Source organism: Protopterus annectens, chromosome 9.part0 (assembly GCF_019279795.1).
Source record: "Protopterus annectens isolate FY-2018-M chromosome 9.part0, PAN1.0, whole genome shotgun sequence".
Lineage (NCBI taxonomy): Eukaryota > Metazoa > Chordata > Ceratodontiformes > Protopteridae > Protopterus > Protopterus annectens.
Genome location: NC_056743.1, coordinates 1,565,182,779 through 1,565,198,889, shown reverse-complemented (window position 1 = coordinate 1,565,198,889; position 16,111 = coordinate 1,565,182,779).

Sequence of the window (16,111 nt, the reverse complement as noted above, 5' to 3'; positions counted from 1 at the left end):
TAAGAAACAAGGAGTGACTGGGATGTGGAATGCAGATCTTTAAGGAGAATAACAATAATTGTATGGAATATTATATTCAGAAAGTAGCAGAAAGTATTCTAAGAACTAAGCCCACATGGGAATGGAGAAAGGAGACTCTGCTGATAGGAATGACTGCATTTGTGGATATAGACAATAGGTAAGAGGGGGGCTGCAATTTATTGGAGATGCCAAGAATTTATTTGGATTACAGGTTAGAGATTGCCTTCCAATTTAATTCAATTAAAATCAAAGGATTGAGATCAGAGTATAGGCAAAGAGAAAGAAATAGGGGAGAGCTATGAAAGACCAGCACTGGTAGTGTTTTTAATAGAATCTAGAACAGAAGCTGATGTTAAAAAATGAATAATTAATAGAGGATATAAAATATTGCATGATAAATATAAGAATCAATCAGAGGAGGTTAGAAAGGATTGGGAAGAGAGACTGGATAAGCAATTCACCAAGAACAATGGGGGTTATATATATGTCTCCCAAATATGAAACAGAATCTAGAAGATTTAGGATTTTTGCTTGGAAATGTTTACATAGATATTTTAAACCCCAAGAATTCTAGAGAATTTTTCCTCAGGTAGACAGCAAATGTTGGCGGTATGATTGGGAAGAAAGAGGTAATTGGGAACATATTTTCTGGCAGTGTAATGAGTTTTCATACTTTGAGGATTCTCTGCAGACTACTGTATCTGAGATACTGGGTGAGCAAATTGGTGTATCTTGGGAAATGAAATGCTATGATACAGAATCGGAATTGCCTAGACATATTAACGCCTTGCTGAGTCTAATTATGGTGGCTAACAAAAAATCAATTACTAGAACTGTACTAGAAGCAGTGAATATAGTAACAGAGATAAAACAGCTGGAATTGGGATCTTTAGAAAAGAGTAGGATCAAATTACATTGAAAAATTGGGATTTGTGAGAATAATACATACAGGGGAGGAATAACGTGTAAAAGAAGGCAAGATTTGAATGACCTACATAATGTTTAACTGACAATGATTGGGTAGATTATAAGTGATGTATAATGTTTGCAACTAAAATTATGTCAATATGGTTTGTGATGTATAATGCTTGCAACTAAGATTATGTTAATATGGTCTGTTTTCATTATATAAATGTATGATTGCCTATGTCATAAGTGATAATTTAATAAAGATGTTTCTTGTCTAAAAAGGACCTAATCTATTAAGTAAACAGCTAAATGGGTTAAGGGCAAGACAAAACAACTGCAGTGACAAAGAAGACCTTGGAATATCCCCCTTTGAATTTTTCCCTGGTCTAATAATTTTCCCTTTGTCATGGCTTAACTGCAAAGTAGTTTGCCACTGTTACATGATCATTGTAATGTAACTCATCAATGCAGGATGTATTTGATACATCTCTAAGCACTCCTTTATCCGTGAATGTGGGAAGCTGTCAAATGCTTCTTTGTAATGTATCCATGAGATACTTGGATTCTTCTGCTTTTTGCAATTCTCTATTATGGCTTTATTTAGCAATAAATGATCCTTTGTTCCATATGAATTTCTTTTGTTACCCTTTTGCTCTTATTACTATGACTGAGTTTTCTTCTAAATGACTATCAGCTCTATCTTCATCAGTTCCAGTATATAGTTTGTACATTATTGGAAGGCAAGTCATTGATCTATACTTTTTAGGATGGCTTACTAGTTCATTCTTAAAAAGAAGTATGTTTTTAGTGTTGTCAACCAGGTTTGTGTCTGTTTGGGATGTGCATATAAGCTAAATCTTTGTGTAAAGATGTTAATACGTTTAGCCAGAAGTTAGGTACTACAGCTGAGCCTGGGGTTTTCTAGTTAGGATCTTTTCTTAAATTTGTTTCAGTTCCTCTTGCCGTTACATCATCCCATTTCATATCTTGTACATTTGAACTTCTTACTGTTTGTTTCCTATCCATTCAGCATCTTTGTTGTGTTCCACAGGGTCTTCATAAATATTTCTCCAAAATGTGTCTATTTCTTCTTTTTTTGTCGTGTTTCTATTCCTTTTACTTTGTTTCCCAGTTCTTTTTAAAACTTTTTTGGGTCATCAACAAATTCCTTATTTTGTACATTTCCTTTATATCTATCTGCATATCATCTACGTTTTTTTGCCAGTACTGATAGATCCTAGTCTGTTCTAATACCGTGCATTGCTTTTACTACAGCGATCTTTCTAATTATTTTTGTTCATCCTTTCCCTCTTCTATAATCTTCTAACAGTGACACTTCCTGTTTTAATTGCTTTAGTTTTCTCTGTTTGATGTTTCCATGATGGCATTGTATTTCTTCCCTTTTTTTCCATTATTGTTCTATGCTTTTGTGATAAGACTTAATCTGATATTAATTTAGCTGCACAGTAATATATCATATTTACTTTTGTTATATCACATGAATTTCTGTTAACAGTCTTGATTACTGTGTTAATCTATTTTAACATATTTCTAATATTTTGGGTCATGTTTGCTTTCTGTAATCTATTTTTCATCAATCTTAATATGCCTGTCTATCTTTATTAAATCAAGCAACTCTTCCCTTAGATAATTTTTCTTATTAACTGAGAGCACATTTTTTGCTCTATGTTTTCTGTGGGCATTCTACAGAAAGTTCCAGAACATCTTTCTGTGACATATCCTCTTTATCTGCACCCTGTGATATTTGCCTCTCCTTCGTATGGAAACTGATTGGCCTATCTAGCCACAACATTGCCTGCATCAGAGTTTATAAAAACAACGCAAACCAAACTTAAACAAAAGCCAAAGGCAAGGAGGTACAATTCACTCCAGTTTATTGTGCAAATAAAAGTAAGCGCTTTCGGTCACACAAATGTGCAACCTTCATCAGACAATTCATTCAGAGAAAATAACAATTTTAAATACCCCACTTGAATAACATCATCACTTCTTAATTAAGCATTAAAGGAACAATCCTCATAATATAAATATATAATTAATGCGTATAAAAAATATATATAAAAAATATACATATAATATCTTCCCAAAAAAAATGTCAAATCTACGAAAAAAAGTCAATAATAAATGTATATAAAATCTATATATATATATATATATATATATATATATATAAAAATACAATATATATATATATATATATATATATATATATATATATTTGTACTTACATATAAACATATGTACACCACCAAACATATCTATAAATATACATATATGTTAAATCCAAATTATATATGAATGTGAATCAAATATCTAACATCTCTCCAATGATTTTAACTTAAGTAAACATTTCAAAGAACTCAATTCATTTAACCCAGGGAACATATAGGCATTGGTTAACAATTGCCACCAAAGTTCCCTTTGTTCTAATTTCAAAGGCCAAGGGCCACCCCTAGGGTTGATCTTAACCTGCTCATTAACCAGGAATAAGAAAAAATGGTCTTTATAATCATTAATATGTCTGGCCAGAGCATTTGTACAATCATTTTTCGAGATACAGTATTGGTGTTCGTATATTCTCTGTCTAATACGATGTTCGGTCTTACCAATATAAAATTGTGGACAACGTTGGCATTCAGCCAAATAAACAACCCCAGTGCTATTACAATTAAGTCTTTCTTTGATAAAATAATCAGTCAACCCAATAGAAAACTTATTCGTAACCTTTATATGCTTACACTGGGGGCAACTACCACATTTAAACATCCCCCCAGTCTAGAAGTAACTAAATAGCTTCTCTCAACCATATTTTTGAGGTTAAGACCTCATTTATAAACTACTTTTGGGGTTTCTGGTAACTTATTCCTAAGGCTCCCATCATCAGTCAACAGAGCCCAATTTTTACATAGTATAGATCTTATTTCATAAGCATCAAGGGAGAATGCTGTACTAAAGGGTAAAGAAAAACTAACCACCAGGCTTTCATGCAGGGTGTTATTATTTAGTTCAGAACTGACCAATGAATCACTCATAACACCCATACCATTATTAAGTATGGGCCTAAACCAACCTGAGTTCCGCTTATTGGCCACTTCCTCTATTAATTCCTCTATTAAATCAGGAGGGTACCCTCGTGCAACAAACATTCGCATAAGCGTATCACATTCAAGCTGAAAATCATGGTCTAAAGTGGTCATACGTGCAGCCCTCACAAGCTCCCCTTTAACTACAGACCGCTTTTGAAATAACAGGTGTGAACTTTCAAAATGTAAAAAACAATTGGAATAGGTTGGTTTACGATAAATCTTAGCTATACAACAATCATTATTAATATCTTTACTCAATCAGACATCCACGAAGCTGATATTACTAGTGTGAAATTCATAGGTGAATCTCAAGAAATGGGTGAGTTCAGATAACACTTTCACGAACTCAACGACATCACCCTGGTTACCTTGAAATAAAATAAAGATATCGTCAAGGTGACGTGTATACCATATTACATGTTTCTTGAAAAAGTCATGTTTGAAAAGCATCACTGTCTCCCAATATGCCATAACACAGTTAGCAAAGCTCCCTCCACAGGGGGAGCCCATGGCTATACCGGATTTTTGGAGATAAACATCTCCACCAAACAAAATATAATTGTTAGCCAAAACAATATCAAGAAGATATTCAATTAAATTAATTTCTTCTCCACCAACCCCAATCATACACAAAAGGTCTCTCACCCAAGAGACCCCTAAGGTCTGGGGGATAACAGTGTATAAATCACACACATCTATAGTTAAAAAGTGGGTGTCTTCACGATAATCTAAACTGTTGATTGATTCTAAAAAATGCCAAGAATCGCGACATATTTGAGACTGACCAGAAAGGTATTTCCTCAGTTTTATATCAACAACGTTTGCACACCCATAGGTAATACTGTTGCGACCATCAACTATGGGACGGAATGGAGGATTGCCCAAATTCTTATGTAATTTGGGCAAACCCAAAAATGAGTGGTGTAACTGGAAATGGAATTGTTAAAAAATTAAACATATCCAAATCCACCATTCCATCAATAAATAAATCATTCAATAAACTCCTAATACGTTGATGGGCACCATTTAATTCATTAAGGGAAACCTTCACATAGTTGTCAGTACATAACATACTCAAAATCTTATTATGATAATCGTCTTCACTCATTAATACTAGGCCACCACCTTTGTCGGGCTTTAATACACGAATATTTTGTAGCCTCAAAAAGTTCAATGCATCCATCTGACTATCTGAAACATTAATATTCTTTCTAAAATTAGATCTAATGTTAGCCTTTATCAAATTCCTTAAGTCAGTTTCACAAAGCCTCTCAAAACAGTTAAGGGAAATATGCAGTGGAGGATTAAAAACACTAGCAGCACGGCATTCTGTATTAATGGTGGACAAATTCCCTAATAGGCAGTGCAAATTTAGTTTATGGACAAATAGCTTCAGATCAAATAATGTCTCCACTAAATTCATATGTCTTGTAGGCACAAAGGACAAACCCTTTGAAAGTAAATCAATCAACACAATAGGCACATCCACATCAGTAAAATTATATATTTTAAAGTCACCTGTTGTGTTATATAAAATCCGTGGATATACTTCTTCTAATAAACTGTTAACACTAGTTAAACTAATGTCCAATATCATCTTCGTCGATGGTTGTTCTTCCTCTTACATCAGGGATTGGGGTTGTTCACTCTGGGCGCAAAATTCTGAAATGCCGTGTCATTCCGAAAACCCATTTGATTATTACCATTGTTGTTGTTTACTTGCTGATTTCTTATACGTTGACTACACCTAGGGGAGTTAGTCGGATAACCATTAGGATCATTGTCACCATTAGAATTACTGAGTTCCAATGTTTCATTATTCTCAAACCTCTCTGTTTCTCTAACTACAGACGTATTCCCGGCAGACAAAACTGAATTACCAATGGACTCACCCAAGGGTGGAAGGGGGTAGGCAGTCCCATTGGTATAGTCCTTCTGATCACGTTCAAGTTTCTTGTTTTTGACAGATTTAATTTTTTCAACAGTTTGTTCAATACTGTTGAAAATGCGAATAAAATCATATTTATATCGCAAAAAGTCAACATCATTTTTAATTCTTGCCTCCAGTTCAAACAAAGCATTTTTAAGATGATCAACTTGAAGTGTGTAATGATCAACTAATAAGGCAAGAAATTCACAGCCCTGTTTATCGAACAGGGCCAGCAGCTCTTTATGCAATTGTGAATTGCTAACTAAACTCGAGGGGAAACGCCACTGTTGTAACCCCTTCGGGGCGTGAGAGCTGGATATACATTCACGTAAATAAACAATTTCGAGCTGCAACTTCTTGAATTTGAATAGTTTAGCGTTAAAGATCTTCAAGTTATCAATAATGGTGTGAGCCAAAGATGAAAATCAGTTAACGAAGGTAGTGTACTAACCCCAGATGCATCAGATGAAGTAGTAGGAACCATAATACCTCGAATGTGATTATTGCTGGAACTTAGATTATTCGGCACAATAATGGCTCCAGTCGATGTAAGGGGATCCAGGAAGACGTTGGATAATGCCAATGAAATCCTTAAACCAGAAGTGGGGTTTGAATTTTGACTTGAGCTCGCCACGTTGGAGATAGAGGCACCAATATTATTCAGTTTAAACGTCAAATCATCCACTCGGGTAGTAAGATTTTGAATGAGTAAGGTAAGATTCCCAATAGCACTCGTAATAACCTCACTCATTGAGCTACTCATCCCTTCTTGGGAAAACAAAGATGGTGAATCGTTATTACCTCCACTTGCCATATCCACAAACCAATAAAAACAACATAAACCAAACTTAAACAAAAGCAAAAGGCAAGGAGGTACAATTCATTCCTGCATCAGAGTTGCCATGGTTTCCTGCTTCTTGCCTTGCTGTGCAACTTCTACTGAACTTTTGTATTGGTTTCTTACTGAAGGCTTCAGAGCATCATCATTTGGCAAGTCATCAGATACTTCCCATTCCACCTGTTTCTCCTTAGTTTGGGACCTCATTGTTCCATCATGCTGTGACAATACCTCTGTTGGATTTTCTGCACTAAATCCTTCACTTCACAGGTAATCCATAACATCAGTTTCTATTTCTTTAACTTCTCCATTACTAATCATATTTTCTACTTTCCTTCTTTGTTTTCTTATTTCAATCCTGTGTTCTGTGAAATTTTCCATATCCAGGTGCCTTTGCCTGTATTTCTCTTCAAATATCTTTGGTGCTGTTTTTTTAAATTGATTAGTTTTGCTTTCTCCTTTGTATAAATATTGCATCATATCAAATGTCTTTTTTTTTCTTTCCCATGTCTATATTTTTTTTTCAGATACCTCCCACTCTACCTCTTTCTCATTAATTTGGGGACTCATTGTTCCATTTTGCTATGGCATTACCATTTGTTCAAGACTTTGAGAAATGTGAGATACTAGCTTTTCATCAAAAGGGAAGAAAATAAGCTTTTATTTAGATTCTGCTTAAATATTTAAAGTTGCACTAATAATGACCTGTGTGGTAATACTTTTTATACTTGTCTGCTTTTTTTCCATGGTTTAGCACAAAAAGTTATCCGTTTGCATTTTTTAATTTGTTCTGGGACCTTAGTCTTGTAGCTTCATTTGCTGTTATGTGAAGATTGTGTATTCCTGCAAGATGTCAACATTGTTTATACATTATACTGCACTTGGATGAGAAATAGGAAATTCACCCTGGGGATCACCTCTGTGGCTCTGCTCGACAGTGGCACAGGAAAATAATTTTCTTGGGTGGCAAAAGCCAGGGTACCTTTTTGGCTGGGCTTGTATAGGCCCCAGGGCCGATAGCCTAGTACCTACCTATGAACCTATGAACTTCTGTTTCCATAAGTTGTATTTTGAACCCGGTCTGTGTTCTCAATCAGTTTTGTAGCTTCTTTCCCAGTTATGGGTGGACTCATAATCTACTGCCAGATTAGAGCCTCATTTAGTTATTTATTACAGCATTGCTTGTAAATTTCTGCATGGTATAGTGCCCTAGTCTGTGGTAGGATTGCAGTAGTGGCAGTATTGTGAATTCTGCCCCAAGATTTGTGCTTCAGTATTTTTTATAGCTGTATATACCTGCATGAATTTGCATCCAGTAGTCTGGTGCCTTAGTCTGTGGTGGGTTTGCAGTTGTGACAGTATTGTGAATTTTGCTCTAGGATTTCTGCTTCAGTACTTTTTATAGCTGTAGATGCCTGCTTAAATCTGCATTCTAGTGCCTTTCTGTCTACTTTGCTACTGTTTTTCCCCTGTTCTTTTGGGTTTGCCCACCACTGAGACATTAAGCTAAAAGTTTTTGAAATTCTAACCGTAAGACTAGAGCTCTATTTTTAATTTTCCCCCAACACTCCCATCCTTTTCTTGTTGTGATTTTAAAAGGCTGTCTCTGGCTTCCAACCCTTATGGAAGTCTAACTTCCAAAGTCCCTCCCTCCCTTTTCTATTGCTATTATCTGTTGTGTAACCTATTTAAATACATTCCCAACCAATTTTCCATATATCCATACTAAGTGCCCACCCAGCAAACCAGTATTACATTTGCCTATACCTCCCTTACTACAAATTTTCTCCTGGTCATTTTCCCAGATCTCCCATCTGCTTGGCACCCTTGCCCCACTCTGAGGGGGTCCTGAGTAAATCCTGCTCTATCCTTGGCTGATAAGAGATTTATTTTATTGTTTTGCACTTCAGTTAACTGTTTAGAGTGCTGTTGTTTTATTTTTGCTTTATTTGTTGAGTTTGCCTTTGAATTATTCTAAAGGTCCCTAATACTTAAAATTGCCTCATCAAGGTAGTTTGTTTACGTAGTTATATTGTAGAATTATACTTGCAAGCAATCTTTCTTGGTGTTATTACATCAAGAGGTTAGCAATGCACTGTACAGACAAAATCACATAGAAAGTAAGTCTTAGCTATAAAACTTCTCTTAACACTGAAACCTGTAAGTTAGTGTAGCCAAAACAAAGTCATTGCTTGAAGACAAGCGTAGAGCAGCTAGATTGCACATTAAACAGCACTGCTATCAACTCTTAGCACAATCTAAGGTAGTCTAGTGCCAAACCCCAGATACCTTCCATGGAGACCTCTGTATAATCTAGTCCATGGCCTACTGAAATACAGGTCCAGACAACATGGATAGGAATTTCCAAATGTCTCCATAGCCAGCTTGGTAGATATGGGCATCCTGAGACAATGCAGCAATTGTCTCATGTTCACAGATGACCATTTAAATCCTCAAACAAAGTATGTGAGAGATGCACATACACACAATTTCACTGAAGGCAAAAATCTCACATACAGTGTTGTTAAGCACACATACACAGACTACATTCACCACATATAGTGTCCACCACACACATAGACCAACTTATGCTGGGGCATTAAAAAGCAATGTTTTCAAATCTCAAGGCCTCCTAAGCCCTGTAAACAGCAATGCTTATCCTCAGCAGTCTCTAAAGCACTCACCAAAAGCAACACCAAATACCACACATGCACCTACACCCAGTCGAGACCCAACAGCAAAGCCTATAAGGCGAGCCAACACGTTACCCAGGATTCTTGTCATAATGGACTCTATATGACACAAAGATGCTCCACTCACCAGACTGATCAAGAAGATTATGGTTAATTGATTGTATGGAGCCAGGATTCACCAAGTTACATGCATGTGCACAAACACACACACACACACACACACACACACACACACACACACACACACAAAGTAATTCAGCAAACCACAGGTACCAGTATGATTCTGTCATAGTCCATGCGGGGGTTAAAGACCTGAGACTTTCTTCCCTGGACTGTATGAAGACAGACACTGTTGATCTCTCTGAATATGTGTCTTAGGCAGGTATGTGCCTTGCATTGAGCAGCATTCTACCTTCGCCAAGGATGATGCCACAGTGGGAACAAAAGATGATTAACTTCAATTATTGGCTTAGTTTCTTGTGATTTTCCAGGGGGATTCAATATTTGTCAGCATAGGAGAACTTGATTAACAAACCACATTGCTTTGCTTCGGATGGTCTACGCTTGTCTCCCTTAGGCTTCTGAATATGGGTGTATATTATGTTATCGAACTTTTAAAAGTTCGAATGTCATATGGTCGAAGCCATGTGATCAAACTTTTAAAAATCCAAAAAGCTAAAAGAAATAAATAAATAAACAACAGAAAAAACTTACCTGCCCATTTTAAGCAGGGGCAAGCCCCCCTGCACACCCCACACCCCCGCTCTTTAAATATACCACCTCCGAGATTGCACTACAGTGCAGGAAAAGGAATATCTTCCCATTACGCACTGTACGGAGAGCTCTGTTGAAACGGTCGAACTTTTAAAAGTTCGATCATACAGTGTCGACCATATGACGTTTGAACTTTTAAAAGTTCAATAACGTAATATACACCCTTCTAAATATTACCTAAAACTTTTTCCACCCCTTAGAGCCTTTTTAGACAATGCCAAATTGACAAACCTACCAACATAGCAAATAAAACCCAAAGAAGCCTAAAGGTGTTACTGCTCAATGCTAGGAGCCTAAGCAAGAAACTCCACATCCAACACAGTCTTCTCAATCTGGAGAATATAGAGATCTGTGCCATTACCAAGACATGGTTTAAATCCACAGAAAGTACTCCAGCAGTGCAAGGTTGCAGTGCCTTCCACACATTTAGACCATCAGCTGCACAGACAGGGACAAAAGGTGGATGAGTCTCCTTCTATATTAGCAACAAGCATAACTCCACATTGAATAAACAGGATGATGCCCTAGAATTTATCCATGTGCAAATCACTGTAGACAAAATTCCTTACCATACTGTCGCAAGCTATAAGTCACTCTCTATGTCCCAGGAATTCCATACCTTGTACCTAAACCTACTGAAGATACCAATAAATCAAATACCTTATTCATGGGAGACTTTAACTACCTCTCTATAGACTAGAAAACATACACTGTCTTGTACTGGCAAGCACAACAATTCCCCGACTTTATTAACATAGATACCGTTGACCAGATAGTGTGTGCACCCACCAGAAGTTCAAACATACTGGAACTGGTACTCACCAATATGGGAGATCCCTGCCCCACCCCCTGCCCATGTCACGTCCTTACTGGTGCGGTCGGACCAAAAGCTGACTCCTTTGAAAAAAAAATCAGCTTGGTAACCCCAGCAAACCCGTAACATTTAAGAATTATTCCAAAGCAAACTAGATCCTATTAAATGATAGTTTATCAAAAGCCAGTGCCCCTCCCAACCCTGATTTCATAGCAACCTATGCAGAATTCTTCAGAGAGACCCTGTACAATCATGTAAATGGCTGTATAGAAGCTGCTGTACTTAGTAGAAGTAATTGCAAAACAAACCACACTGGTGGAATTCTAACCATAATAGGGTATATAATAAAAGGAAAAAAGTCATGGCTAAAATCAGGAGGAACAACTGACATAATGATAGGAGCCCTCTAGTTAAGCTAAACAGGAAACTAAGGGGACTCATTAAGTCCAACAAGACCAATTACAAGGTCAAGATGGCCTCAGGCTAAAGACAAGCACGAGGCCTTCTACAGCTATGTCCAAAATCTCAAAGGTAGCACTGATGGTCACTGGTTCCATCTTCATCAAGCAGAGTGACATAAGCAAATTTGATGGCCGACAAATTCAGCACAAACTTCACCTCCCCACTCCCCTCCTGCCTCCCCCATGAAATACCTACTAGCATAACCCCCCAACTATTAACAGGGAGCAGGTCCTAGCAGTTCTTGCTAAGGCCAAAAACACAGCCTTAGTGGGCCCCAACAGTATCTCAGGATGCTTCCTAAATAACTGAAAAACATGACCTCACAGGACCAGTTCAGTCACTTTTTCAACTATAGCCTCAGAACAGGCTTTTTACCACTAGAATGGAGGACTGCAATGGTTATCTCACTTCACAAGGTGGACCATCACCCAAACCTGGAAACTACAGACCTATTAGTATGACTAGTCTAATATGCAAAACCATGGAATAAATTATTAGGAAAATGATCAACAAAGACACAGACAAGCTTCATACACTAAACCTTAAACCTGTTGGACCTCTTTCAGAAGTTCAAAAAGGCAATGGATGAGGGAAGATGGTGCATGCCACCTACTTGGACCTGGTGCATACCGCCTACCTGGACCTGACTAAGGCAATCAATAAGATACCCCACTCAGGTACTGTTGGCAAACTCACTGAACTGGGTATAAATCCTATATAACTCACTGGACATCCAGATGGTGCACATACAGGATCTAGGAAGTCAGGATTGGTGATACCACCTCCACTAAAAGAACAGTCACCAGCAAGGTACTTCAGGGCACTGTGCTTTGAATGCTCCTATTTGGCATCTACTTCCCAGAGGTAAAGGATAATGTCAAGAGCCTTTGGCTGACCAAAATTGGGAACTATCAGAGTTTTCCAATGACATAAACATTTTACAAGAGGGTTTAACATGGGCAAGTGATTGTTGCCAAAGTCATGGTAAAACTCAATGCCAAGAAATGCATTATAGTGCCTTTTGGGAAAACTGCCACCCAAGCTAATTACTCCATCAATAAGACACCCCTAAGAACTGACCCAATAGTCAGGGGATATAAGAACATATGTAAACAGTAGTCTGGCCTTTGAACAACATGTGGCCAAGATAGTAAGAAAATCATTCTATGTCACCCAACCTATAAGTAAGGGCATAGATAGCATCCAGGTCCAAGGAAGTCATGGTGCCACTTTATGCAGCCCTAATCAAACCCATCCTTGAGTGTAATGTTCCCTTCAGCATGTACCTGACCACACATATGCAACAGATGTAATGCCCACAAAGATTCCTTACCAGAAGAATCCAGGTATACACACATTGTCCTATATGGATTACCTTAAAGCCCTATCACTATACTCGGTCTCCTACAAGTTAGTGAGAGGCGATCTATGCCTGGTATAAGAGGCATTTTCAGGTCCAGCTTTAATGGACCTTTTGCAATTCCACAAAGCAAACAACATCAGAACCAATAGATCCAAGGATTTCAGTGTTGCTTGTGACATAAATAAGACATGTTGGACAGACAGATATGTGTCTCAGAAGATCCCCATGCTCTAAAACAGGGTCTCCATCCATGTGAAGCAGCGTCCATCCCTAACCCCATTTAAGTGTAACCTTGACCAATGGATGGGAAAATAGAAACTCACTCTGGGTCTGGCCCATGTTTCTAATAGACAGAGGTATACCACCGACATAACCTCTAGAAACTTCTTAACTAACATACCCTCTCCTAATAAACACTCATGATACATAGGGACATAATTGGGTTAGATTGTCCAGCTAGGCTTATAGAGGCCCTGATGGTCATTAGCCTTGTATATACTTAATGAACCATGTGAAGGTACTCATCTAGGCTTAATGATGCATTCACTTCCAGCACTGCTACTCTCGTTTCTTGCTGATTTCATTCTCTCTCAGTTTGGACTCTTTCTCAGTTTAATTTCTCCAGATCTTTTATTTTTTAATACCATGTTGGGAATGGGCCACATTACTAAGTCAGGGTATATTTAAAGCTCATGAAATAAGTATTGTTTCAATTTTGATGTAAGCCAAAAGTGCTCTTCACCGCACCCACAGTGTGCCCAGGACTGACTCCTTCTGCAACTTGTATGGAGCTACATATTGGTAGCATATTTAAATATGACTGTAGATTGTTTTTTATTAGACCTTTAGCTCCTACTACTATTGTAACTGTCTGGGTATCTTTTTTCCACTTTGTTCTCATTTCTGCCTGCAAATCCTGTCTTTGTGTTTGTCTGTACATGAGTCACTGCAATCACTAGGTGTAGCAAATTCAATGATCAATGCTACTGTTGTCTTTTTTTCATGGACAGCTATATCTGGTTTTCTGACATCTGTTTTTTGAATTGGTGGTAATGAGTGATCCCATGTGATGTACACTTCATCATTTTTTGTAATGCTTTGTGGTTCATGTTTCAATGCTTCTTAGCTACTTCTATAATGTAGTGTTTGCAGAACCCAGTGCTACAGTCTTGACATATTATTGCATTTTTCAGTGTACAGGCCCTCTGACATGAGTCTATTACACCCAACAACAATGTGTGCAGTTGTTTCTAATGCGTTTTTATTTGTCTGTTTCTCACACATGTTGAATGGGCTTTGTAAACCAAAGTGTACACAGTCCACTATCCTGGGCTGCATTATTAACATTTCATCCTTTGGTTTTAACTGACCTTTCGTTAACCATTCCTCTATCAAATTCTGATCAACATGGGGTTGTTCTAGGAGATTTCTGTACTTGCTAGTATATTTATAGTTTTTCCACATTTATTTCCTTTTTCATCTGATCCTTCTTATATTCTTTCTTTTGTTTTTTTTTGGCACATTCAGTTGCTGTCTGATTTTTGTCTACTTCTGGTTTGTTTTCATTCCTGTTGACACTGGAATTCTTCTGTTAATCTAAGCAGAGAGGTCATTGTAGACTTCCTCTCCTCATGTTTTAAAACTTTCACTATGTTTAGTTTTGATGATGTCAGCAGATATGTATGCAGTCCCATAAATGCAGATCTATACATGTAATCAATTTCAGGAGACCCATATCTCCTTCAGAGCATGGAATATATAATCTTGGTATACACTGATCTTTATACATCATTTGATAAGCATGAAACATTTTTCTTATTTTTCTGTCCAATTGATCCAATACCTTTTGAAGCCAGTCAGTCACACCAAATTTGTAAGTTAAAACAGGAAAAGCAAATTGGTTTATAGCTTGGACTTCATTCCCAGATGTCCAGACTGTTTTCAATATTATTTTTAGTCTTCTGAAGTATTCCTTACTGAATTGTATTCACATTTGTTCATGCTTTATTGCCGATCCTTCATCAGTTCCTAACCATTTCTCTTTTTTAATTTCTCCAAATCTTTTGGGTTTCTAATATCATGATGGGAATGGACCCCATTCCTAAGTCAAAGTACGGTTAACGTTCATGAAATTAGTATTGTTTCAATCCTTGATGTCAGCCAAAAGTGCTTTTTGCAGCACCCACAATGTGCCCAGTAATGACTCCTTCTGCAATTTGTATGAGGTCACATGTATTGGTAACAAATCTAAGTACGATTGTAGATTCTTTTTTATAAGATCCATTGCTCCTACTACAATTGGAACTGTTTGGGTATCTTTCATCCACATTGCTCTCGTTTCTGCCTGCAGATTCTGATATTTTACGACTTTGTGTCTCTCTGTACACAAGACACTGTAGTCGCTGGGTGTGGTGATTTCATTAATCAATGCTACTTTTGCTTTCTTTTCTTGGACCACTATGTCCAGTTTTCTTTTGAACTGTTGGTAATGGGTGATCTCATGTGATATAAACTTCATAATTTTCTGTGATACTTTGTAGCTCATGTTTCCAGTGTTTTCAGCCACTTCAGTACCATAATGTTTGCACAATCCCCAGTGCAACATTCTTGCCACATTATTATGTATTTCAGTATACAGTCCTTTTGCCATTAGTATGTCACAACCAGCAACGAGGTGTGCAACTGTTCTGTTTCCAATTCGGTTGTACAAAACCTACATTTGTCTGCTTCTCCCACATGTTCAATGGACTTTGTAAATCAGTGTGTACATAGCCCACTATCTTGGGCCACCGATATTAACCTTTCAACTCTTGGTTTGAATTCACCTCTGTTTAACCATTCCTGCATTAATTCCTGATCAACATGAGGTTCTTCCAGAAGTTTTATATACTTGCAACTATATTTATGCATTTTCCACATTTCTTGCCTTCTCATCTGGTCCTTTACCTTATATTCTTTCTTTTGTTTTTTTGGCACATTCAGTTGCTGCCTGATTTTTATCTGCTTCTGGTTTGATTTCCATTCCTGCTTGATGCCGATATGCTTCTGCTAGATTAAGCAGAGAAGTCATTTTAGATTTATTCTCTTCATGTTTCAAAACTTTCACTATGTTTGGGTCTTGTGAGGTCAGCAGATATGTGTGGAATCCCATGATTGCAGATCTATACATGTAATCAGTTTCAAGGAAACCCATCCCTCCT